The sequence below is a fragment of the Ochotona princeps genome, chromosome 30 (assembly GCF_030435755.1).
Source record: "Ochotona princeps isolate mOchPri1 chromosome 30, mOchPri1.hap1, whole genome shotgun sequence".
Classification (NCBI taxonomy): Eukaryota; Metazoa; Chordata; class Mammalia; order Lagomorpha; family Ochotonidae; genus Ochotona; species Ochotona princeps.
The window spans coordinates 16,878,940-16,905,963 of record NC_080861.1 but is presented as its reverse complement, the minus strand read 5'-3'; the positions used below and the strand labels follow the sequence as shown (position 1 = coordinate 16,905,963).

General features: G+C 46.0%; 1 long non-coding RNA gene across 1 annotated transcript; it reads left to right on the top strand.

Moving 5' to 3' along the window:
* The first annotated feature begins 169 nt into the window (after positions 1-169).
* LOC131478348 (uncharacterized) lies at positions 170-27,024 on the top strand. The gene is made up of 3 exons (XR_009244420.1): positions 170-264; positions 3,827-3,893; positions 26,915-27,024. It is a non-coding gene; the product is annotated as an uncharacterized LOC131478348 (long non-coding RNA).

Sequence of the window (27,024 nt, the reverse complement as noted above, 5' to 3'; positions counted from 1 at the left end):
TGCGGCGCAGGCGCCCGGGACGCAGGCGAGGGGCGGGCCGTCGCGGTCACGTGATGGTGTGGCCCCGGGCGCTCGCGGCTTCCGGGATGTCTGTCCTGTGTGTCTCCTTACGGATCATGCGGGGTGACACTTTTCCTAAGAGCAGCCATGCCTCCGCTCGGCCGCCTGTCCGGGCAGGACCTGGCGACTGAGCGTCCTGCTCATTCGCTGCTCTCGCTCTGTGAACGTAGTGGGCGAGGTCTCCGCCGCCATGGTGCCTGACAGGTAAGGGCGCAGGAGGGAAAGGAGAGGATACAGGGCGCGAGGAAGGCCAGGGGACAAAAGCTTGCCACCTGCCCTTGGAATCGATGAATGCTCGACCTGGGAAGACGAATCGAGTAGCAAAGGAGAGCCACACCTCTCCCCGCCCCCCAGCCCGAACAGCGGAAGTACAGGTGTCCCGGTGCCCAGCAACCTGGAAGCTAGTGGAGGTTGAAATGAGTGAGCTTTTTCAGAACAGGACGAGCCGGCACGGCAGGCATCCTCTGATAAAACACAGGGGAAGCTCTGCGCGGCCCTTCAGTGTTTGTATCCAGTCATACTGTCCTTGGTGAAACATCTATTGCAGGCAAAGGCACTTTCATATGAACCGTTTAAAGCCTTCTCGGTTACCGCTGTATAAGAAAGACAGAAGTTACCTTGGAGGGAGTAACAAACCCAGGAAGCGGAACATTTCTGCTACAAAGCTGGGCCATCATTTCCAACCATTTATTGTCATGGAAAAGCGGTTGTTAACAGTCTTGGTTGGATCCTACTTTGAACAGACTAGCTGTAAAATGCATTTTCAGGGCAATTGAAGAAATGTCAACAAAATATAAACTTAGATAAAACAAAACGGTAACTGCCGTAGAAGGATGGAAAGCACTAAGGGAGGAGGGTAAGTTACAAAGCAGCGTCTGTGAACCGATGGATGTGACACTGTCTCATTCTGGCTGCAAATAGACTGTGTCTGTATGTGTAACACAAAGAAAAGAGAGATCTAGAAATGTTATACTCTAGGATGTTATCAGTGGTAAAGTCTGCAAGTAGAAATACTTTTATTTCTATTTATTTGTTGTGTAACATCAAAATGTACAATGTATATACTACTACTATGTCAACATAAAAATTTATTTCCAGATAAGCTATAAAAATGTCTAGTGTTTATTTGAATCAAATCATTCTGTTCTTAAAAAATAAGCACCTTGGGGCCCCGTACGGTGGCCTAGCAACTGAAGTCCTCCCTTGAATGTGCCAGGATCCCATATGGGTGCCAGTTCTAATCCCTGCAGCCTCGCTTCCCATCCCGCTTGTGCCCTGGGAAAGCAGTCGAGGACGGCCCAAAGCTTTGGGACCCTGCACCCGCGTGGGAGACCCGGAGGAAGTTCCTGGCTCCTGGCTTCGGATCACCTCAACTCCAGCCGTGGAAGCCACGTGGGGAGTGAATCAGCAGATGAAAGATCTTCCCTCTGTCTCTCCTCCGTATATCTGACATTGCAATACAAATAAATACCTCTTTACAAACAAAATAATAATAATAATCAAATGTTTTAAATAAATAAACACCTTGGCTGTTGCGTGAACAATACATTCGAGGAAAACCAGACCAGACGCAAAAAGGAAAATCATGAGACCATTTCAAAAAATCCAACCGAAATGATAGCACAAGAATAAATTCTTCCAGAAAAGAGAAGCATCAAATGCTTGCCAGATCCAGTTGAGAGGCCAGCATAATCCTCATGTTGCAGGCTAATAATATGAGGCAAATTACATAACCTATGGTCTAACACCAGTGTCAAAGCCCTTAACCAAGTATATATTAAAAATCAAATCTACAGAAAATAATATGAATCACCAGGTTATGGGTGTTGTGTGTATCCGCTCTGTTGGTGGGCTTTGTGCTTTCATGGTTTTCATCATGGTGGTTAGCTTTTAGCTTCCCGTGTGAGAATTCCTTAAGTGTTTCTCAGCAGGGTGGTCTATAAGGAGCAATTGCTCACTTTTTGCCTGTTGCAAAAAGTTTGATTTCATATTGTCCACAAAGTTGAGAAGGATGTATGCCCATGTGGCCCACTGATTAGAGTGGGAAGGGTCAAGGATTGGGGGAAGTAGATGAGACCTTTGCTTCCATTTTCTGGTTTTCTTCCTGTACGTGGGGAAAGGAGGGAGAGGTGGGAAGGCTGCACCCAGCAGCCCACCTGCAATACTACCCAGGAATGGGAAACAAGCACCCCATGTCATCCCAGGGTCCCCGATGTGGAGCAAGTTCCAACGGTACTGCTCAGGTGGCTTCAACAGTTCTGAGATTCTGGTGGTTTTGTTGCTTCAAGATCGAGCCAATCCTGCCAAGGTCCACTGGCTGACATAGTCCACCTCGGAGTCTCCATTTACCCAGAGACTTGCTGTCGCTGTTTGGCTGGAGTAGTTATCCACTTTGTTCTGCCCTCCATCCTCTGCCACAGTACCACACGTCCTCCGCAGGCCTCAACGAGCTGTCATGTCCCCGATGTGCAGCTGGGCATGCCATGCACTGCGCCAGCTTCAGCAATCCAAGAGGCGCAGTTCTGACACAGGCAGTCCACTGTCAGACCACAGATTCTGTGATTTCCCCAGAGGTTGGAGGGTCCCCAAATAAGCATGGCCTGAGGTGACCCCAGAACTGACTCCTGTATGTGCCAGAGTGCGGGGTCCAATTCAGTCCATCTCCAACATCAGCTCACCTCTGGCCATTGTGGCCATTTGGGGAGTGAACCAGCAGGTGGAAGATCTTTTCTCTCTCTCTCTCTCTGTCCCTCCTTTCTGTTAATTTGCCTTTCCAATAAAAAAAAAAAAAAAAGTAAACTGATAGTATTTTTGTAGATTGCTTAACAGGACTGGTCCCTGAGGAGAGAATAAAGACTCGGCATAGATGCAGTCAGACCAGCAAAGTGCAAAAGGAAGGGTTAAAGTAACGACAGCTGGAAGAGTACAAAGGAATTGACTTTCAGAAAGGTGATGGCTGAGTTACTTGTTAGGGCAGGTAGAGGAGGGGAAAGGAAATGTGACTAATGTTGGGGCACTGCTCGAAAGAATGTTAAAGTGACCTTATCTGATGGAGTCTGAAGTAAGGTCCAAACTCCTAGGGCCAACATTGTGGCGCAGCAAGTTAAGCCACCCCTTGCAACATCAGCACCCCATGTCAGAGTGGTCTTTGGTGTCCCAGCTCCTGTATTTCTGATTCAGCTCCCTGGAATGACCCAAGGAAGGCCACAGAAGCAGGCCCGACTACTTGGGGGCCCCTGCCGCCAGTGCTGGAGACCCGGATGAAGTTCCAAATTCCTGATGCAGACCTCAGGTTTTGTGACCGTGTAAGGAGTTAACCAGCAGATGTAAGATTCTCTTCCTCCCTCTCTCTGCTCTCTCTGTTGTTTTATTTATTTCAAATAAGGAAATAATTTTTCAGAAACAATCTAACCCCCCCCCCAGCAGAACATGATCCATCTCTACCTGTCCAGTATTTGTCACTGGTTGTCCTTTATAAATGCCCAACTACATTGATCTGTTCTTGTGTCATATGACTAAGAATGCTTCCTCATTTGTTCATATCTCGGGTTGAAGGTCTCCTTACCATCATGCTGTCGAAAATAGATCCCTGCCCCAGTTAATCTGTAACTAAGCTGTTATTTCCTTTTACTAGCACTTACCCAAACTTGTAAGCATCTGTTGACTTAATTTTTGTCTGACTTCCTCACTAAAGTGTAGGCCCCTTAAGGCCACATAAGGGCCTTATATGATTACATAAATACATATTTTCCATAGGCGATTACAGATGCTCCTCAACTTAAGGTGGAATTATGACTCAGTTATGGCCCAGACCAGACTGTGGCAGCCATTTGGTGAGTAAACCAGTGAGTGGAAGATCAACCGATTCTCTGTTTTGCTCTCCCTCTCTGTCTTTCAAATCTTTTTTATAAAGTATACTTAATATACCAAAATAACAAAGCATCATAGTATAGCAACATAATGCATATAGCATACTGTAAAATATGAGTTTATGCTCATAATCAAGTGACTGGTTCCTTCCATCAACATCACAGGAGTGTCATGCCACATAACAATAGCCCTGGCAAAGGTCAAAATTTGAAGTATGGTTCCTAATAAACGCATACTACTTTTATACCATTGTAATGTTGGAAAAAAACAAAATTGAAGTATTGTAACTAGAGAATCATCTGTGTATCCTTGGGGTTGGAATTCAGTAAATATTTCTAATGAATTTCTCTGGTTTTATTTAAGGGGAAATTTCAGTTCTCAAATGACACACCTCCCAGACAACAGTCACTTCAGTTGAATAGCTGGCCAGGGGCCAAGGAAGGATGGCATGTTGGGATGGGTTAGCTCATGCTCTGACAATAAACACTTAAAAATTTTAGTGTCTCAATATAATACTCAAGTATTGCATTACTCACACAGGATACCATATCAGACAGGCTTGGAGCTGTCCTCCAACAGATAGCTCAATGATCCATACTGCTATCATCCTGCAGCTTAACCATGTCAAGGAGAGACTGCACACGACCAGGGGAACAGGAAGTCTGTGACCCCAAAAAAGTGCCTGTTTCACTGCTTGAACCCCTTCCCTTCCAGTCACATGCACCCTTCAGTCACTAGCACCTCTCACATAGCTCCACAGAGCTACAGTGGGATTCGGAAGGGTGGAATTCTGTATATCCAACACCAAGAGTGCTTTCCAAGGATGGATTTCATGGTTTGAAATTACTGAAGTTGACACTGGTTTTTCATCTATGTAGTTGAACCCCATAAATTATGTTCATGATATTCCTTACATAATCATGTAAGGGTTAAGAGGAGATGAAATCAGATTTTTTGTCCAGATAACCCCTATTCCTGGTGAGCTTGTAATTATCCCAGTGACTAAACCAGTAGAAATAATTGCCTCTTCAGAAGAACAGAACCCTACTAAAAGCAGGTTTATGTTTCAGTTTTTCAAGTCCATGTTGAGACAATAGATTTAAAGTAAGCTTTCAAGAGTCTTGGAGGAGCCCATGTTACTGGGGGAAAAAAAAATAGGCTTACAATAGTCTACTTCAGGGACCAGCATTCTATTGCAAGTTTAAGCCACCACATCCCATCTGGAGAACCAGTTCAAGTTCCCATAGTGCAAGACAGAGTCGTAAGAGAAAGGCAAGGGCAAACTGTGAATCTGTCAGTTTTTTAAGCTTTATTTATTTCTGTTGGAAAGGCAGATCTTCTGTCTGGCAGTTCAATCCCCAAGTGGCTACAATGGCTAGAGCTGAACCAATCCGAAGCCAGGAGCCAGGGGCTTCTTCCAGGTCTCCCACGCAGGTGCAGGGTCACACAGCTTTGGCCTGTCTTCGTCTGCTTTCCCAGACCACAAGCAGGGAGCTGAATGGAAGCAGGGCAGCTGGGACATGAACTGATGCCCATATGGAATGCTGGTTCATGCAAGGCTGATGCGTGAGGCTACCGCACCGGGCCCATGTCCTTACTTCTCTAATCCAACCAAGCCTCCTGCTAGTGTGCTGGAACGCAGCAAAGACCCGGGTACTCAAGTTCCTGCCATCTATGTGTGAGTCCTGGATGGAGTTCCTGGCTCCTGGTTTCAGTGTGGCCTAACCTGGCTATTCCTGGCATTAGAGAAATGAATCAATAAGTGGAAGCTCACTCGCTCTCTCTCTCCCTCTCCCTCTCTTCTTCTTGCTCACTCTTTCAAATAAAATATTTTCTAAACAAATTTTAGAACGTCAGGGTCTAAAGAAAAATACTTTAAAGTCTTTTTAAAACAGTATTTATTTGCAAGGCAGAGTTCAAGAGGCAGAGAGGAAGAAAAAGAGAGAGAAATGTTCCATCAGTTTACGTCCACTTGGTTCACGTCCCAAATGGTCCCATTCCTGCAGCCAGGGCTGGGCCGGGTCAAAGCCAGGTCACTCACGTGGGTGCAGGGGCCGTAGCACCTGCACCATCTTTCATTCCCTGCCCAGATGCATTAGCGCCAGCTGCGTCCAAAGTATAGTAGCTGGGATCAAATCCTTGCCTATGTGGGATGTGTCTCTACAGACAGTGGTTCAACCGGCTGTGCCACAGCATTGGCTCTGAAAGAGAGTCTTTTTGTATGGTTTGGCAAACTATTTGTGTTTCAAGCTAATTAAAATGTTTTTTTAAAAGTTGAAACATTTGGGGCCAGCATTATGATGTAGTAGGTAAAGCTGTAGTCTACAAAGCCAGGATCCCATATGGGTGCCAGCGGGGGCAGTGAATCAGTAGATCAAAGAATTCTCTCTCTTTCTCTCCTTGTCTCTCTAACTCTGCGTTTCACATAAAAATCAAATTTAAAAACCACTGCAGAGAAATGTGTATGGAATGCTATTTTTAAACATTAAAAAACATAAAAGGAATAATAAGCCACAGTTTATTATGGAAGAGAAAACATTTTGTAAGTTTACGTAGCTTAAGCACTACAGGGTTTATGATTCTTACAGCAGAGTAATGCCCTAGGCCTTCCCTGCCACCTCCCATCTGCTGACTGACCAGAACAAAGTCCAGCAAGCTTCACTTGTATAAGTATATCCCTTTTATGCAAATACTTTATCATCACACTACGGTTGCCATCAGTACCTGCTCTGCACGCTTACAGCCTAAGAATGATCCGCTAAACAAATGGCCCAGATGTGCAGTAGGCTACGCCACCTAGGTTTGTGCGAATACATGCTATGATATTTGCACAGTGGCAGAATCACCTAATAATGCAACTCTCAGAATTTTTGCCCTTGCTCAGCGAAGAATTACTGCACATGTCTGTTTCGAAGCCACTAAGTGTTGGTGTGGTGTTCAGTGCAGCCACAGATGACTGATTCACTATCATTATGGCCCAGATAAACAGCAGCCCGTGGAGCAGGGTGATTCAGAAAGCCTGAGAGGAACAGACATAATATATACCAGGAGCTGTGAACTGCATGTGTCCCCTCCCCCTGCCATTCACAGAGGTGGGGACTTGTGGGTGACTAGTTCATAGCAGAGGAGCCATCATCAGTGGGAGAAGTGCCCTTATATGGAGAGAAGACACTTGAGGGCGTGCATCCTGGCTCACTCCGCCACGTGAGGACGCACCAAAAATGCTGTCATCTGCAAGCTGGAAAGCTAGCTCTCACCAGAAACCATCCATGCCGCTCCCGTCATCTCAAACTCCTGAGCCTCCAGGACCCAGCCTAGCTCCCACGATCTCCTGAGTCACCAGAACCGTCAAAAAATAAATACTTGTCACGTAAGCCACCATCAACTCCAGGTACACAGAAACAATGAGAGGAGAGGGGAGGCATTGTAGAACAGTGAGTTAAGCCACCGTCTATGCTGCCAGCATCCCATGTGGGCACTGGTTCATGTCCTGACTGTTCCACATCCAACCCAGCTCCCTGTTCATAATCTTGGGAAAGCATCAGTAGACGGCCCAAGTGCTTGGGTCCCTGCATCCTCAGGGGACACCCAGATGAAGCTCCTGGCTCCCGATTTTGGCTTGGCCCACCCCTGGCCTTTGTGACCACACAGGGGCTGAACCAATGAATGGACATTCTGTCTCTTCATCTCTCTCTGTAACTCTGACTTTGAAATAAATAAATTTTATTGTAATGCAGATTTATTATTTTGAGACACATTTTACCAAAAAAAAAAAAAGACTTAATATGATTGAGGACATTTCATAATGCTAAAATTACCTATACCTAAAAGTCACAATAAAGATAGAAGTTTGGGGTACCTTTGTATCAAGTAAGTCAAAACATCTATACATCAAAGAACACGGTAGTCACCATTGTAGGGAATAACAGCTTGAAGTTTCCATGCGATAATATCAGCTCGTTGCACAACCGAGTAAGTAGCACAGGGAATTAAAAGGAATAAAGCTGGCGGATGATCCAAAGAAGATAAACTGAGACGCAGACAGGTGTGTTAAACTTGCTCTGAATAATAATGTGCAATACTAACCTCAGTGTGAGTGATGTCACCTCATAAATTATACAGCAGGTGAGAAAATACGTGTCTCCCGTCTGTGACTGTGTTGTACTCTATGAAAGTTAATATTTGTCCATGAGAGATGGCAATTATGTAGTCACCTGGACTGTAGAAGACGTGCTTCTACAACTCCAAAAAAGTGACTCTCTTCACCTGCTTTGTGCTCTGTTGTGGAACCAGATCATCAAAACCCCCTCTCCAAGGGTAGGTGCTTGGTCCCATGACCAAAAGGGCAGTTAGGACGGCCAAGTCCCCAAAGTACCTGGGTTTAATTCATAGCTTGTATGCAGCTCCCTGGCGAGGCATAGCCTGGGAGGCAGCAGCAGAAGCCTAAATTGTTCCTGCCATGGAGTTTCCAACCTTTCATTATTGCCTGATCATGTCCTGGAAGTTGTAGGCATTTGAGGAGTAAGCCAGTGATTGAAAGTTTGCTAGTGCTTTCTCTCCCCACTCCAAAGTCACACACACACATGCACCCCTTTTGCTTAACAACTTTAAAAATAGTAGTAATAGGGTCTAGTGCGGTGGCCTAGCAGCTAAAGTCCTCGCCTTGAACAAGCCAGGATCCCATATGGGCTCCGGTTTGTGTCCCAGCTGCTCCGCTTCTCACCCAGATCCCTGCTTGTGCCCTGGGAAAGCAGTGGAGGATGGCCCAAAGCCTTAGGACCCTGCACCCACGTAAGAAACCTGGAGAATGTTCCTGGATCCTGTCTTTGGATCGGTGCAGCTCCGGCCATTGCAGGCACTTGGGGAGTGAATCATTGGAAGGAAGATCTTCCTCTCTGTCTCTCCTCCTCTCTGTATATCTGACTTTGCATTAAAAAAAAAAAGAAAGAAAAGAAAAGATCCTCCATCCGCTGATACACTCCCCACATGGTGACAATCGTCAGAGCTGAGCTGATCCAAAACCAGGAGTAGGAGCTTCTTCCGGGTCATTGTTTAGGACGTTCTTTACTGCTTTCCCAGGCCACAAGCAGGGGGCTGACTGGGAAGTGGGGCAGCTGGGACACAAACTGGTGCCCATATGGGATCCTGGCAATTGCCAGGCGCAGATTAAGTTACGGAGCCATCATGCTGGGCCTAAGATAATTTTTTAAAAAGATTTATTTTTACTTGAAAGGTGGTGGCACAGAGAAAAGGAGAGAGAAGTCTTCCATCCACTGGTTCACTCCCCGAGTGGCTGCAAGGGCCAGACTTGAGCCAGTCTGAAGCCAGAGCCAGGAGCCTCTTTCACATCTCTCACCTGGTAGCAGTTACTTGGGAACTTGAGCCATCCTCTGCTGCTTTCCCAGGTTCATTACCAAGGAGCTGGATCTGAAGCAGAGCTGCTGGAACTCGTACCAGTGCCCAAACAGGATGCCAGCATCATTGCCAGAAAGCTTAGCCTGCTATACCATAGTGCCAGTCCCCAGACCCATATTCTGATTTCCCAGAAAGATCTACTATTTTTTAGTTCATTTCCCCCAAGTGCCCTTGAATATCCATGGTGGGCAAAGTTGAAACCAGGCTGTGGGGACTTCATGGTCGTCTCCCATGGTAGGGCGCAGGTACTTGAGAAATCACTTGGAGCCTGCCAGGGTGTGATAGGCGGGTAGGCTTGAGAGTAGAAGCAGGACTCGAACCCTGGCACTGCATATAGTTTGGGAGCAACCCAAGTGGCGGCTTTATCACTGTAAACACACTCTTCCTCTGGAGACCTTGTCGCCTGTCCCGACGCAGTGGCGGGAGTGCTCCTGACATCTGGATGTGTGTTAACTTCACATCACTCTAAGGAAATACTAGAGACAGGCTGGGGTTTTTCTCTAATGATTATTTGTTTAATATATATTTATTATTGTTTGAAAGGCAGATTTTTTTTTTTTTTTTTACTGAGAGAGAAGGAGAGCTAAAGAAATCTTCCATCTGCTGGATTACGCCTCAGATGACCACAACAGCCAGAGCTGAACTGATCCAAAGCCAGGAAATTCTTCCGGGTCTCAAACACAGATGCAGGGGGCCAAGGACTTGAGGAGCCATCCTCTGCTGCTTTCCCAGGTCATAAATGGAGAGTTGGGTTGAAAGTGGAACAGTTGGGACATGAACTGGCGTATCTATAAGATGCTGGTGCCGCAGGGCAGAGGATTAGTTTACTATGCCACTGCACCAGCAAGACAGGCTGTTTTATTTTTTTAAGATTTATTTTATTCTTATTGGAAAATCAGATAATACAGAGAGGAGGAGAGACAGAGAGGAAGATCCTTCATCAGATGGTTCACTCCCCAAGTGACCACAACGGCTGGAACTCAGCTGAACCAAAGCCGGGTCTCCCTCGCGGATGCAGGTCCCAAGGCTTTGGGCCGTCCTCAACTGCTTTCCCAGGCCACAAGCAGGGAGCTGGATGGGAAGTGGGGTTGCCGAGATTAGAACCTGCACCCATATGGGATCCCAGCACGTGCAAGGCGAGGATTTTAGCTGCTAGGCCACCGCACCGGACCCAGTCAATTGTACTATAAAGAAAAAAATGGTTTATTGTGGCTCATTGCTCTGAACATTGGGTCAATGAAACAAGATTTAGTACATATTTATCTCAATCCCTCTCTCTCTCTCTTTTTTTTAAGATTCCTTTCCTTAAAAGGTAGAGTTACAGAGAGAGGGGAAGAGACTGAGGGAGAGAGAGAGTGACCTTCTATTCGCTGAGCTGATCCAAAGTCAGGAGCCAGGAGCTCTTCCAGGTCTCCCACACAGGTACAGGATCCCAAGGCTTTAGTCCATTCTCGAGTGTTTTCCCAGGCCACAAGCAGGGAGCTGGATGGGAAGTGGAGCAGCTGGGACACAAACTGGTGCCCATATGGGATAAGGTGCTTTCAAGATGAGAATTTAACCATTGAGACATCACACTAGGGCCAAATAAATAGCTCTGTAAAAAATACTTGAGAGACTAAAATCCTACATGAGTTTGCAGAATGATTATTCAAACCATAGAAGGCTACTACTAAATATCCTACAAGGCACAGGAAGTCTCCACAGCAAGAAAGTATCCAGCTCAAAATGTCAGTATTACTCAGGTGGGATTCGTAGAAAGGATACAGCTCAGAACAGGTTCCAAACGCTGAGGTGTTTACTTCCTAGGGTGTGGTCTGATTCGTTTGCAAGGAATGGGGTATTCTAAAGGTGAGAACTTAAGCTGCTAGGTTACCATGCCAGGCCCTGTTATTTGTCTTTCATGTGTGTGTTTTAACATTCAGATAGGATTGATAGACACAGCCTATCCTGTACATGGAATGCTTATACCCTGCAAAGGCTCATTCCTGCTTACGATGTGCTTTAAGGAAGAACAACAGAAAACTACTATTATTACTACTGCACACACCAGTCTGTGCTACGTCCACTCCACAAGGTGTCAGTATTGAAACATAGGCGATCGGCCTGCTCAAGCCCTTTCGTAAGACAGGGCAATTCAACCACGTTTTCTGGTTCCAAAGTGGTTCAGAAGTATACAAATCCAAGGGGCCTTCTTGGCCACTAGTCACCTAGGATGCTAGAGTAAAATTTGTAGGGACTAAATTTAGAGCCTGACCTCCAACCAGCAACAAGAAGCTTTGCAATAGTCCAGCTCCCCTCTGCAGCACGGTGAATCATCCCTGAGTAAGTGAGACCCGGAGTCTTCCAAGTGAGAGCTACTGTGGTCCCTCAAATGTTCCGTTTCATCTGTTTTATTTTGTTTGTTTTGCTGATGTCACCATCCTGTTGCCATAGGAGTGAGTTCAAGTTTCTCTTAATTGAGTATTTAGGTTGTCTCTACCTAATGCTTTGTTTTTATTATTATCTTTTTGTTTGTTTGTTTGTTTGAACAGTGAAGAGAGAAAGAGCTGGCTCACTTCCCAGACGCATATAAGGGTCGGAACTAGTCCAGGAAGCTGGGCTTGACCGACTCAAAGCAGCTCTCCATCATGAGTGGTAGGGACCCAATCGTAAGGCATCCCTGCTGTCATCCAGGGGTCTCAATTAGCAGGAAGGTGGAGTCAGGAATGGAACCAAGCACTCTGCAGTGAGTCACATTTTGACTCCTAAGCCAAACTTTCTCCTCTTTCCACTCCTTTTAATGTAACAACAACAACAACAACAACAACTTGGATAGTTAAAATGTACCTGCATTCACTATTATTCTTTGTTAAAAATAAATTTCAGGAAGTGAATGAGCATTTTCATTCAACTTACTTTGAAAGAGTTCCACATAGAGAGAGAGCTCTTCCATCTCCTGGTTCATTCTCCAAGTAACCACAGTGGCCTCAGGCTGGGTCAAGCCCAAAGCAGGAATGGGGACCTTTATCTGGTTCTCCCACATGGAAGGCAGAGGCCCAAGTACTTGGCCCATTTTCCACTGCTTTTCCCAAGCCTTCATCAGGGAGCTGGACCAGAAACAGAGCAGCTGGAACTCAAACCAGTGCCATATGGAATTCCAGAGTTGCAAGCATTGGCTTTGCCACCCACAGCACAGTGCTGGCCCATAACATTTTTTTTTAATCTTTCAATCTGGCTCGTAAAACTATGTTCCACTGGTACAATGGCTCTGCTAGCTAACCCTCCACCTGTAAGTGCCAGCATCCCATAGGAACACCAATTCTTGTGCCTGCTGTTCCACAGCCCATACCAGCTCCCTACTAGTGGCCTGGGAATGCAGTGGAGGATGGCCCAAATCCTTAGGACTTTGCGCTTGTGTGAGAGACCTAAAAGAAGCTCCTGGCTCCTGGTTTCTGAATGGCTCGGCTCTGGCTGTTGTGGCCACTTCGGGAGTGAAGAAGCGGATGGAAGATCTTTTTCTCTCTCTGTTTCCCCTTTTCTCTCTAACTCTGCCATTCAAAAGAGAATAAATAAATCTTTTTTTAAAAGGAAGCTACTATTTAAAAAAAAAATTATAAACCAAATTCAACATCAGTGAATGGGTTTACCAGAAAATAGCCAACTAGAAGACATGTTGAAGACATAATCTTAAAACACTACAAAACTCACTCTATTGAAAATTATGTATATTTGGAATAATAAAGATGCTGACTGTTGATTTGGCTGACTGTTGATCTTGACTATCAAGAAGATCAAGGAGAGTAGAAAGAATGAAATTGAAAGAGATAATAATTTAAAGACTTGCTTTGTTTGTTTGAAGAATGACAGAGAGAGAGGGACAGAAAGAGGGAAATCAAAGATTCTCCATTCACTCTTGTACTCCCCAAATGGCCCAAACAGCCAGGGGCTCAGCCAGGCTAAAGCTGCGAGCTTGTAACTCCTCGTTGGTCTCCCACATGGGTAGTCTTATCTTCCCTTTCCAGAAATGGACCTGAAGTGGAGCATCCAGGGTCTGACTCACACTGTTGTGGGATGCTAGTGCCACAAGTGCAGCTTAAGCCAACAGCCACAGCACTGGTCCTGGGACATGCATTCTTACCTACCATAATATGGGGTTGGTTGAGAATATTTTAAAGTGGTGTAAACATCTTATTCACAAATAAGTAGGACCAGAAGTGATAGCCTAGTGGCTAAATCCTTGCCTTGCATGCACCAGGATTCCCATGTGGGCCTCGATTCATGTCCCAGCTGCTCTGCTTCCCATCCAGCTCCCTGCCTGTGGCCTGGGAAAGCAGTGGAGAGGATGCCACAAAGCCTTGGGACCCTGCACCCTCATGGGAGACCTGGAAGAAGCTCCTGGCTTCTGACTTTGTATAGGCTCAGCTCTGACCATTGCAGCCACCTGGGGAGTGAATCAGCAGATAGAAGCTCTTTCTATCTGTCCCTCCTTCTCTCTGTAAATCTGCCTTTCCAGTAAAAATAAATAAATCTTTAAAAACCCAAATAAGTAGAGGTTCAAATACCCGAAGAGACTCTAAAACAGAAAAAAAAGAAAAGAAAAGAATTTGCCTCAAGGCAGGAGAAATGAAGAAAGGAAAATGTTGCAATTTGCCATTAACTGCTTTCTTGTTATTGGCTTTTTTTAAAAGTATACCTATTTTGGGCCCGGCAGCGTGGCCTAGTGGCTAAAGTCCTCGCCTTGAAAGCCCCGGGATCCCATATGGGCGCCGGTTCTAATCCCGGCAGCTCCACTTCCCATCCAGCTCCCTGCTTGTGGCCTGGGAAAGCAGTCGAGGACGGCCCAAAGCATTGGGACCCTGCACCCGCTTGGGAGACCCGGAAGAGGTTCCAGGTTCCCGGCATCGGATCGGCACGCACCGGCCCGTTGCGGCTCACTTGGGGAGTGAATCATCGGACGGAAGATCTTCCTCTGTCTCTCCTCCTCTGTGTATATCTGGCTGTAATAAAATGAATAAATCTTTAAAAAAAAAGTATACCTATTTTTTTAATAAAACCAAATCTAAATTTTAAAATAAAGAAAAATCCATAAAAGGATGAGATTACAAAGTAGATAATGTAAAGAAGAATCAATAGCGCCTTTTTCCTCCTGCCTTTACGGGTCAAGAGAGTGAAGAGAAACTTACAGAAGAGACAGAGAAGGCAGACCAGCAGAGAGAACCCAGCAGAGAGTCATATGCTTGGAGTCTAAGAGAAAATATTTCACAGTGAGGGACCAATAAAACACGCTAGTACGAATGGACACTGATTGTTGGACTTGATATCATCCAGGGTGAAGGCGAAGTCCAATTTTAAGTGAGATCTAGGTGTATGTAAGGTTGAAACATGATGACAGACTGGAAACTCTGCTTAAGGACTGGGGACGCATATTTGTGGCCCTCCAGCACTGTGGCCTGCAGGGTAAGGCTCCTGCCCGTGACACAGGCATCCCCTACTGGTGCAGGTTCCTGTCGCAGCTGCTCTGCTTCCCATGCAGCTCCCTGCTAATACACCCGGGGAAACGGTGGAAGAGAGCCTTAGTGTGTTAACCCCTGCCAGCTACGCGAGAAACCCAGACGAAGCTCTTGGTTCCTGGCGTCAGCCTGGCCCAGCTCTGGCTGTTGTGAGCTTCTGGGAGATGAACCTACCTTTCTCTGTCTTTCAAAAATAAACAAGTATTTATTTTAGAAGGACAGCTTCATCTATATTAGGGTAATCCTCTGTATATGGTTTCAAAAGAAAACATTGGCATATTCGTAAGACTGATCTGCCAGAGGTATCGGAAAAAAAAAAACTGAGCTTACTTCAATTTAACAAAGTTTACTTGAGTAATAGAACCATGTAGGATTTCAGACCAAGATGGTTCTGAATGTTCCCTTTGCCATTCAATGATGCAATGCTGTATTTGCCTTATTTTGGGCAAAAAAAAAAAAAAAACTTGGTAGCCCTCAGCTTCTGATTGGCTGGCAGTTCAGCTGTTACACCCGGTAGAGACTCACCTGCTTGGCTACAGTACATTCTCCAAAGTTCGGTTGCACTCTCTGTCTCTGCATCAAGTTAGGCTGTGGTTCACTACTATGGAGGTCCCTTTGGGCTAACTCATCCTTCAAGTATACAGACCAATTTGTCCCAGTTCAACACAGATCAGATGCACGATTTATACCTGCGTATTCCTAAAATAAACTCTTCTGGGCCGGCCAGCATATGTCAACTCCAGGAGCCGGAAAGAGTAATTGCTACATGCCTCAGAGAGCTCTCCTGTTTGCCTCATCCCCGGGTCACAGTCGAAACATTTCTTGAATAAATGAATGTTGCACCAGCAGTTACATCTGCTCTGACAACAGTAGTTCCCTAACCATTTAGCTAGACCTTAAACTGGACCCTAAAGCTCCTAAATCCCTTAGGAAGTCTGTATGCTGAAAAAAAGTCTCCAAACACGAACCAAGTCAGGAGGACATGAGACTGATTTAAACCACTGTTCATGCCATTTCAGGAGGTACTGTTGGGTGCACTGCAGAATTGAATGAAGCAATGGCCAAGTCACGCCATGACAGGCAAAGGCATTATGGAGTTAAGGCAGAGAGGATGTGACTCAACTCATCCTGGAGCTTTGATGTGAACTGTTCCAACCTTGCCACAGGTAAAATTGTGCAACTCACTTGTGTGACGTGTGGGCCTCCCTCACTCCATCAATTCTGTTCCTAGGCTAGCAATACCTCATGTTCTCTTCACTCCTCCCGTGAATTTCTCCAGCTTATATAGAAAATCACAGTGGTGTTTTGAAATCAAAGCTAGCCCCAATCCCTCTATCGCGACACCCTCCCGGGCACATTTCCCTGGCTGCAGACAGAGGGCGCCACCTCTGAGTTTTAATAAACTGATTTTTACTCGAGAGCTCTTTATTTCCCCCGCTTCTGTTTCTCACTCACACACGTGGTTGTTGGAAGCCCAGCTTCCTCCCCGGCAGTGTGGCGAAGCAGAACTTAATGTGGATTCCACAGCGGAGTGGTACAGGGAAGATCTGGGTCATTGCAGAGCTGCCCGGGAGTTAGGGATTCCTCTTACCTAACAACTCCTACTTAGACAAGAAGTTAATCCGATGCAGGCGGAGTTGGGTATTTCTTTGGGCCATTTATCTTGTGCCAGTGCGTGATTCAACCTGCCCCTTTCTTACAACTGAGTCACCGTGATTCTCATTCTAACCGATGTTTTAATTCTCCACTGCTGGGGAGAAATTGAGCATATCTAGTCCTGATGGATTATTGAAGATTTAGCAGATGACTCTGCTGCAACATAATGCAAGGTTGTCTCTTAATATTGTGCGCCAGGGTCTGACATGTGGAACTGTAACCGTCGTGTGTCTGTAAAGCAGTGATGCATTAAAATCTTTACGCATTCAGATTTGCTCACTGCATGACCCTAAGCATGTCATGTGCAGAAGTTCCAGAAAAAAAACTGCCTGGAGGCTGGTGCTACAGCACACAGGTTAAGCCTCGGCTCGCAATTATTTGTGTTCCATTTTATTTTGGGCTGCTCTGCTTCTGATCCAGCCTCCTGCGAATGCACTGGGAAAGCAGTGGAGGATGGACCCCTGCCCCATGTTAGAAATGAAGATGTGTATCCCAGCTCCTGCCTCCAGCCTGGCCCAACCCCAGCCATTGGGCCCGTTTGGAGAAAAAAAGCAGTGAGTAGAAGATATCTTTCTCTCCTTCTCATTGCGTGTGTTTGCTTTTTTTTTTTTTTTCTACTTTTGCCTTTTTCTTTTTAATTCTGAATTTTATTATCATCATCATCATCATTATTATTTTCCATGATACAGTTGTATAGGCATAGGGATTCCTCCCTCCCTCTTCCTCCGCTTCTAGAAGGTAGCATATGTTTATTAATAAAGAAGTATACCAAGTGCAAAAACCACAAATCATAAACAGAATCTAAGCTAGGTGGCCGAGAAAAATATTTGCAACACATTTTTCTCAGGATAATTTCCATGCTTTGCAAGGAACTTTTATAAATCAGTAAGAATAGAATTAGGCCAAGAATAATAACACTCAGTTCAGAAGAAAACACTGAACAGTAAATTCCCAATGACACACTTAACTTTTCCCACAATTAAAGAAATACAGATCCAAGCCACACAAGACATTTGCCATCTCTTGGGTCGGCAAAATTTAAAAGTTGGATGCTATGCTGTTCTGACGAAAGTATGGAAGACAAGGATACTCACAGGATTGGAGGGAGTGTGCCTTGGTCGGAAGTATAAAATGCACATACCTTTGTCAAGTTCACTGCTAAAAAACACTCCCCCATGGGACTATACTTGTTCACCAAGGGAGACTGTATAAAAACGTTCAGTGAAACAGCTTATGTGCTAGGAAGAGAGAGACCAAAAATAATCCAGAAACGAGTTGCCAATTAGTGTGGTATTAGTTTAATGACTAGAATATTCTGCAGCTATTTTAAATGTTTGGTTATTTATCCTCATTTTATTTTGTGCTGAGGTGGGCAGCTAGTTCAGGGTCAGGAGCTTGGAGGTCACTCCCCCACCACCTAGGTGTTGCCTCCTGCCCCACCCCCCCTGACTCTCACCTATCACCTGAGAGGGGCGGTACTGCATTCTTGTGTAACCACTCCCCCCACAATCCCCTATAAAGGTTCAGGACAGGGAGGGGCTGTCTCTCTTGGTCCCATGCTCTGGCACTCCCACTCTTGGCCTGCCCAGTGTCTCTGAGGACAGGCATCCCCTGAGCATGGCCTCGGTGTGTCTGTATTCCTCACCCTCTGTTCACTGCTTGGGTGGGACAGTGAGGATAGTAATGCTAAGGTGCTTTGTATTTCTAATGTGTGTACCCTCGAGAGTTCCAGAAGAGGTGAGGCCTAGCAGTAGTGGAATGCGGGCAGAGAAACCAGGGAAAGGTGACTGTCTGCAGCTGTGGAAATGTGTCCAGATTGTTCACTATGTCTCTTAAGATAACTTATATTGTGGGGGAAGCTGGGACATAGGTCTTCAGCTTAACGGATGGACTTCAGGGTAATGACCATTCGTTCCTCTTGGGGTTTTAATCGACTGGATTGCCGTATGGATTTGTGATTTGCTATTTCTAGTGGGCCCTGTTATTACCAAGCTTGGTTAATAAAGACTCCTTAATAAACCTTAGACATGTCTGGCGTGATCTTGCTCGCACCCCGCAACCATTTGAGAGACACACAGATCTTCCATACACTGCTTTATGCCTCAAATTCTTACAGTAGCCAGAACTAAGCCAGACAAAAGTTGGGAATCCAGAAGTTCATCTGGGTGACAGGGACCCAAGGACTTGAGCTTCCACCTGCCGCCTCCCATGGTTCCCATTAGTGGGAAGCTGAAACTGGAAGCCTAGTGGGATTCAAACCCAGGTAGGCTCATGAAGGATACAGGCAGCCCATGTAGCATCTTAGCTGCTTTGCCGAGTGCCTGAGCCTACAGCCTTCTGTTCGAGTATGAGGTGGATCAAGCCTGATCTTTGCTTGGATTAATATCGCAGCGGAATATTTCCTTGGATTAATTGATCCCATGAGTTTCGGATTCACCATAAGTAGGTTAAAATAACAAGTGCGTGTGTCATATTAAAGATAGCTTTTCAGTTCATTGCAGTGCCTAAATGCTATGATTAAGATCAGAGAGGCTGACCGAGAAAAACTCTTACAGATGTACTTGGAGGCAGAAGAGAGCAGTGATTGAAAATACAGGGCGTGTTAGTTATCCATGGCAACATAACAAATAACTCCAAAACACAGCCGCTGGGACAACAGAATTTATTATCTCACTACTTCCGCGGGTGGGAACTGGGAGTGGCTTAGCTGGGCGGGTCTGCCTCGGGAACTTTCTGGTGGTACTTCAGTCAAGTTGTCGGCCTGCAGTTGCAGCCATTGCCAAGCTAAAGTGGGGCTGGAGAACCGGTGTCCCCACTCTCTCATGTCGCTGTGAGCCGGAGTCGCCGTCTGGCCCTCTCTGGCTGCTGGCAAGAGGATTCACAGATCTCTCCCCAAGGCCACCAAAAATGGCAATTAACTTCAGAGAGAGAGAGAGGACTAAAGACAAAATTCACAGTTTAACCTCAGAAGAAACGCACCATTATCTTCCATGTTCTACTTGTCACCTGGCCCAACCCAGGCATCCCGTGTGACAGAAATACACAAGGTATGAATGTCAGGGACAGGAAGTGGGGACCACAGGACAGGCTGGTGGCCCCACAGAATCTGCACTCAGGCTCCAGGATTTGGATGCAGAACCCCATGGCTCATTTGGCAAAAATTTTATTCAATTTGTACATATATAAAATGAGAATAATAACAGCACTTCATGCTGTCATGAAGACCAAATAGCTAATATTTAAAAAGCTGAGTATACAATTATGATATGTATGGGGCCAGTGCTGTGGCATGGCGGGAAAAGCCACCTGCAATGCCAGCATCCCATATGAGCACAGGTTCTAGTCCCCGCTGCTTCACTTCCAATCCTGCTCCTTGCTAATGACCTGGGAAAGCAGTGGAGGATGCTTGAAGCCTTGGGCCCTTGCACCCACATCTTGGGATACCCAGAAGAAGTTCTTGGCTCCTGGTTTTGGACCAACTCAGTTCTGGTCATTGCAAGCATTTGGGGAGTGCCAGTGGATGAAAGATTTTCCTCTTTCTCTCTTTCTAACTCTTCCAGGTAAATAAATAATTCTTAAATAAATAATTTTTTTAAAAAAGATATTGAAGAGTAAGCTAAAGGAATCTTACATTTGTTTTAAATAGCCCAGAAAAATTGCAAAGTGTTGAAATGTTTATAAATATATGTTTCTCTTGATTTTTTGAGTTAGACATTCTCTATAATAAAAATTTACGTAATTCTTTACATGTAACGTTTATGACAATATCTGGAACATTAAGTGTATTACTGTTTAATTTCAGAATGCTGAATATGCCAGAGTTTTCTTTACTCAAGCAGTACAATTTCTTATACATTGAGTTTTGAAACATTCACAATTTAAAAAAAAATATTTCTTTATTTGAAAAGCAGACTCACAGGGAGGGAGAAACAGTGAGAGGTGCCCCATCTGCTTGTTTGTTCCCCAAATGGCCTCAGCTGCCAGGGCTGGGGACAAGCAGAAGGCAGGAGTCAGGCTCTCCATCCTTAACCCACTGTACCACAATGTCGGCTCCATAAACGTGTGTAGTTCTCAATGACCTATGTTCACTTAAAAATCATCAACCCAGGAGCCCACATTGTGGTATGCTGTGTTAAGCTATTACTTGTTTTTCTTTGAAGCTTTTATTTTATTTTCATTGGAAGAGAAGGAGAGAAGGAGAGTCAAAGAGAAAGATCTTCCATCCACTGGTTCACTCCCCAAATGGCCACAACAGCCGGAGCTGAGCCAACCCAAAGCCAGGAGCCAGGAGCTTCCTCCAGGAGGTCTCCTACATGGGTGTAGGGTGTCAAGGCTTTGGGCCATCCTCAACTGCTTTCCCAGGTGAGACATTGTGCCGGACCCTAAACTGTCACTTGCAATAGTAGCATCCCATATGAGTGTAGGTTAGTGTTCTACTTGCTCCACTTCCTGTTCTGCTTCTGGCTAATGCACCTGGGAAGGCAGCAGGGGACAGCACGGGCGCTTGGCCTCTGGAAGCAGCTCCTGACCCCTGGCTCTGGCTTGCCCCGGCCCTGGCTATTGCCTCCTTTGAGGATACACCAGTGGATACAAGGTTAGTGGATACAAGGTTAGTGGATACAAGGTTTTTCTCTGTTTCTACAACTTTAATAAGCAGCTGTTAATCCATTCAGCTGTCCTCACGTTTCCACCAGAGTTCAGGCCATCTCTCTTCCACACGCCACCGCGTTTATTGGCTGTGTGAGCACTTTGAATCCCACAGAGTTCATTGTCACAATGCCTTGACGTGTGCGAGCCTGAACTGAGTCGATTCCAGTGGAACCCGCCTTTCCTTCACGGCGCACGCAGTGGCAAGCTCTTCCTCAGTGGTGGGACTCAGCCCTGTCTCCTCCAGCCATGTCCCAAGTGGCCCTGGCCTCTGGGTCACATCCTTGCCTCTTGGTGAGTGTGCAAGGACCTTTCTCTTTCTGTCTCTCACCGCTGCTTGTTCCAAGATCACAGAAAAACCGCACACACACACACACACACAGAGTCTGGGTCCTCTGGATCATGGAAAATAGGCCGGGACCCAAGGCACGTACAGGGGAAAATGCAAACTGCTTTCAAAGAGATAGGTTTCTTTTAAAAACTAATTTTATTATTTTTTTTTAGTTTTCACAGGTTCAATATAGTTCACAGATACAATTCCAAGAATATAGTAATACTCCTTTTTCATTCTCCCACTCCCCTCCCCCTGCCTCTCTTTCATCTTTGAAATAACATATCTTTAATATGTTTAATTTATACTGCAGCCAAGAGCGTTATGCAAGAAGAGGTCATTTCCTAAATACATAGACAGGTTCTCAGGGGTTGGGGGAGGGAGTGGCAGCATTGTGGTGCAGTGTGTTAAGCTGCTGTGTGCGGTGCCGGCATCCCATGTAGGCACTGGTTCAAGTCCCAGCTGCTCCACATTCGATCCAGCTGCCTGCTAATGGCCTGGGAAGGTAGTGAAAAATGGTCCAAGTACTTGGGACCCTGCTACGCATGTAGGGGACCCGGAGGAAGCTCCAGTTTTGCGGCTTCTGACTCAATCCTGGCCATTACTGTAATTTAGGTTGTAAATCAGTGAATGGAAGAGTCCTCTCTCTCTAACTCTGCCTTTCAAGTAAATAAAAATCAATCTTTTTTAAAAAAAATGATACCTCTCAGGAAGTGTTCACGCTGCGCTCTTCAGATTCCATGCACAAGTCCTTTATCTCTGGTCTCAGTAATCTTTGCTAGGGCGAAGCAGGTGGCATTTTTGCGTATGCGCGCTATGGATCTTATGAACCACGAGAGGGAGCCCGTGTCCAGAAGCAAACAGAAAGTGACGCTTTTATCACTGCCGGTCCTAGCAACGAGTCCATGGAGCTACCCTCCGAACGGAGCGAGCACCCTCTGAGGTCAGCGTTCTCCATCCCACCCGTGACAGCAGGGAGGCCCCAGGCAGATCCTCCCAGGGTGAGGGCGTGGGTAGGGCCGTGGTGCTGGGGAGTAACGTTGGCTGGGCTGGTCGGACACACCCTTGGGGAGGTCCGGTGGCCTCGCAGCGCGTGCGCACGGAAGCGGACTCTCCCATCGACTCCCCACATCATGTGAGAGGCGTTTCAAGGCAGCCCTGACTCAAAAGATCCCCTTGGCGCTGGAGCTGGTGCCTGAGACAGCCGTCACTGGGGAAAGTCCTTCCTTCGGGAGCTGACTGAAGTGTGCAGGAAGCGCCAGGAAGGCAGTATTGGAGAGGACCCGGCAACTCAGGAGGGATGCGGAGGGGGGTCCCAGACACCCGATTTCAGACATCCCCCCCCCCCCACACACACACTTGCAGAGTGTGAAACAATACTTACAACAGATTATTGTGGAAATTGAGATTTGCTAATATTTTTATAATTAGGGACCTGCGAGTTTGGGGGGGGGGGAACGATAGATGCTTTAGGAAATAAACTTAGGCTTGACTATTTTGAGAAAAACAATTTTCTCCTCATTTTTTTTTCTCATCGCTAAAGCTTTCTCCTCCCATAAATGCTGCTGTCAGTAACAGAATTGTGCACGTCAGGGCTCTCCTGTAGGGTGGCGTTTTTCTTCCACCCCATAGGAAATCCATCCGCTGATGCGATTGGCTCTGCGGTTGGTTAGCGCAGGTGGAGTTTTGTAAATGTGCAACACACGGGGCCAAACCAGCCACGGGGCCGAAAAGAACTCTGTAAGATACGCCTGCAAGTTCTTCTACAGCGTTAACAACATGCAAGCACTTAGGAGACAGCTGCTGAAGGCAATCTATGGGGAAGGCTTGAGACGGATGCGAAAACGGCGACCCCGGGTCTGCTTTGTTCCCTTCCATCCTCTGCTTTCTTCCTCCCCCGCCTCCACGAGGAAGGAAGGGTTATCGTTAACAAAGCTATGTCAAACTCAGAAATACTCTACAGGACTACATCCAAGTTCAAGGAACAAAATCATTGGCAAGTCCTGGTAATGAGGTCAGTTGAACTGTTTTGCCAGGCAATCAAACCCATTTAGCATATGCTTTTGACCTTACCGCTACATACGTTGATGGAAACGGAGTTGTTAAGAATTACGAAGCCGACTCATCCCACTCGTCCTCCTCCCCCCCGCCCCGCATAAGGTGAGGCCACCAGCGCTGCTGTGAAAGGTCCTCTAAGTACACGTATACAGGATTCTCCCTGAGCAGCAGTGATGGCGGAGATGGGCTTAGGAGTAGAGAGTGATGTCACCGGGTGGAGAGAGTCCAAAAGGCTTAAGGAGGCACAAGGCTTGTTAGGCTCTGTGGAGGTGACCTGTACTTAGCGCCTTAAAGCTTCCAGGAGAAGTGTCGGGCGAGCTTAACTGTGTAGCAGCCGTTACCCTTGACCTATAAACCCTGAGTGGGACAGTTGACTTAAGACCCCAAAACTGGCCATGAATGACTTTCCACGGCGTGCTGGCATTGCCTTGCTCTGTCACCCTCACTGATCTGGGAGGAGGTAGGTACGTAGCTGCCTTGTGCCTGCTTTGTGGGTGTTAGTGTCATGGGCAAGAACAGAAGATGTGCAGGGTTTGAATCTTGACTCATAACCGAAGGAAATGGAGAGCGGACAACCACTCACCGCCACCATCCAAAGCATCATACAATTTTATTTCTGTGAATGTAACACACGCTCACTGCAAAAGTTCAGAAAATGGGGGCCAGCACAGTGGCATAGTAGCTGAGCTTCCGCCTGCAGTACTGGCATCCCGTATGGGCACTGTTTCCTGAACCAGCTCCCTGCTTATGGCCTGGGAAAGCAGCAAAGGATGGTTCTTGGGACTCTGCACCTGTATGGGAGACCCAGAGGAAACTCCAGGCTCCTAGTTTTGGATTTGGATTAGATCCGCTCTGGCCATTGCAACCATTTGAGGAGTGAACCAGAGGCCAGAAGATCTTTCTCTCTGTCTCTCCTTTTCTCTGTAAATCTGCCTTTCTAATATAAAAGTAAATCAATATTTTTAAAAACGTTTTGAAGTTCAGAAAAATTTGGGAAGTATGAATTCCGTGTGTAACTTTGTGGGGGTTAGTTAGCTTCCTCTTGATAACCTGTTGTCACTAAGGACATAGGACATGTCTGCACAAAATCACGTGTCCATGACCATGCGTGCCGGTCTGTGATCACAACACGCAAACACCACCCACTGCAGCACCCAGCAGATTCATTTCTTTTTCAAAATGTTGAGGAAACAGATACATGATTCTCTAGAGGCTGGCCTTGTGGCACAATGGTTAAGTCATCACCTGCACTGACAACCTGCTTCCAGATGAGCAGTGGTTCCAGATGCAACTGCTTTGCTTCCCACGCTAAACGTGTTTGAGAGAGCAGCAGAAGATGGCCCAAATGCTTGGTGCCCTATCACCCAGGTAGGAGACTCAGGTGGCATTCTGGGCTCCTAATTTCAGCCTGACCCAGACAGGGCCATTGTAGCTATTTGGGGAATGAACCAAAGATGGAAGATCTCTCTCTCTCTCTCTCTCTCTTCCTCTCTGTAACTCTTTTTTTTTGTGTGTGAAGATTTATTTTTACTTTTAATTTAAAGGCAGAGTTGCAGAGAGAAGGAGAGACAGAGAGGGAGATCTTCCATCCATTGGTTCACTCCCCAGATGGCCATTACAATCAGACTTGAGCTGGTGCAAACCCAGGAGCCAGGACCTTTGTCCAGCTCTCGCATGTGGGTTCAGGGTCCCAACACATTGGGTAATCATCTGTTGTTTTCCTACACCATAGGTAGGGAGCTAGATCGGAAATGGAGCAGCTTGGACAAGAATCGGTGCCCATATGGGATGCCAAACCTTGAAAGTGGCAAATTAGCCAATTGAGCCATTGAGCCAGCCCCACTTTCCCGGGTTTTAAGTAGGGAGCTGATTGGAAGTGCAGCAGCTAGAACCTGAACCGGTGCCCACATGGAATTCTGGCACTTCAGGTGGAGGCTTAGCTAACTATGCCATGGTGCTGGCCCCTGTAACTCAAATGCATTAAATAATTTTTTTTAAATAAAAATTTGTAAAATACTAACAACCCATAAAACATTCAATAATATGAGTTTCAGTAGACACTATTCTCAGTCAGTAAATTAGCTAGGGAAAGAGCAGAAATGAAGAGTTTATTTGCATAACATCTGGCAATAATTTAGAGGCACACTGCTACCATGCATTCTCTCTGTTAGATTAGCAGTAATGCAACTTGACACTATTTACAACTAAACATCAACTTGGTATTTTTTTAAAGGAATATAAAACTATTTATTGACACTGTTGACCAGTATTTACAACAAAGTAAACTATAAACAGCTGGATCATGTTCTGATTGCTACAAAGTTGTTGCTTTCTGCTGGCATCTGCAGAGCCAGGAACCCAGGCACCACAAGGATTTGAGCTTATAAGTCAGGAATGAGATGTCACAAAGACACAAGATGTCAGTCCATAACCTAGATGACACTGGAGACAGCAGGTCTGAAATGGCCAAGGTCTCTAACCAGCTGCTCAGGTTCTCAGGAGCCAAATCTTAGACATTCCAAGCCAAGACTATTAGTAACAATAATGTTCTCAACTCCCCACTTTGGACAAGTGGCTGTGTTCTTTGACCAAAAACCAAGGATATTGCGTGTGTATGTGTTAGAATCGGCTCCCATATGGAATCTCAGCACATGCAAGGTAAGAACTTTCGCTGCTAGGCTACCGCGCCAGGCCCCTCTGATCTGTTTTCACGACCAATCTTATGAGACTTCAGTGCCACTTCCTGACCCACAGCACGTATTCATACCAAGGTCATTCTCCTCCATCTTGACAGAAACACCTGCACAGTTCTAACAGCTTGGGGAGTTAGCAGGAGACTGAGGAGGAAGTACCAGTCCTGGCCAATGAACTCCTCTTGGAGAACATTAAATAGCCCAGGGAGTGTACAAGGGGTAGCGGCTGAAGAATGAGACTCATTTTGTCCCCAGCACATGACAATACCTGGGGAAACCTGAGCAAAGAAAGGTATATGAGCAGAGTGAGCAGTTTAGTGGGAACTGGGAACTGGTAGTCCTTGACGTTAGAATGCCAGAGATAGTCTCATATCAATCTTAATTTTACTGACGCTTGGGGGTTAAGGTTAGAGCTGTATTGACAGAGATTTTGTGATGTTCTTCAAGTTCATGCATGTAAATCACTTATGAACAACTTAAAAATTTCAAACAGGCATTTTTTTAAAGCCCCTCTCTCCTCTGTTCATGGTCAGAGTTCTTACTACTATAAAAATGTTTGTGCTTGCACACTGTATTCTCCCGGGGTATTTGAATTTTCTCATTTTGCCTTAATTTCAGCTGAAATAAAATTGATCTTGATATTGATTTTTTAAAAACATCACATATTAAGGTGTGTTGCTAAAGTGTGATTACAGGGGCTGAAGCAGTGGGTCGGCAAGCTAATCCTTCACCTACAAGTGCTGGCCTCATAAATGGATGATGGTTCATGTCTCGGTTGCTCTACTTCCTATCCAGCTCCCTGCTT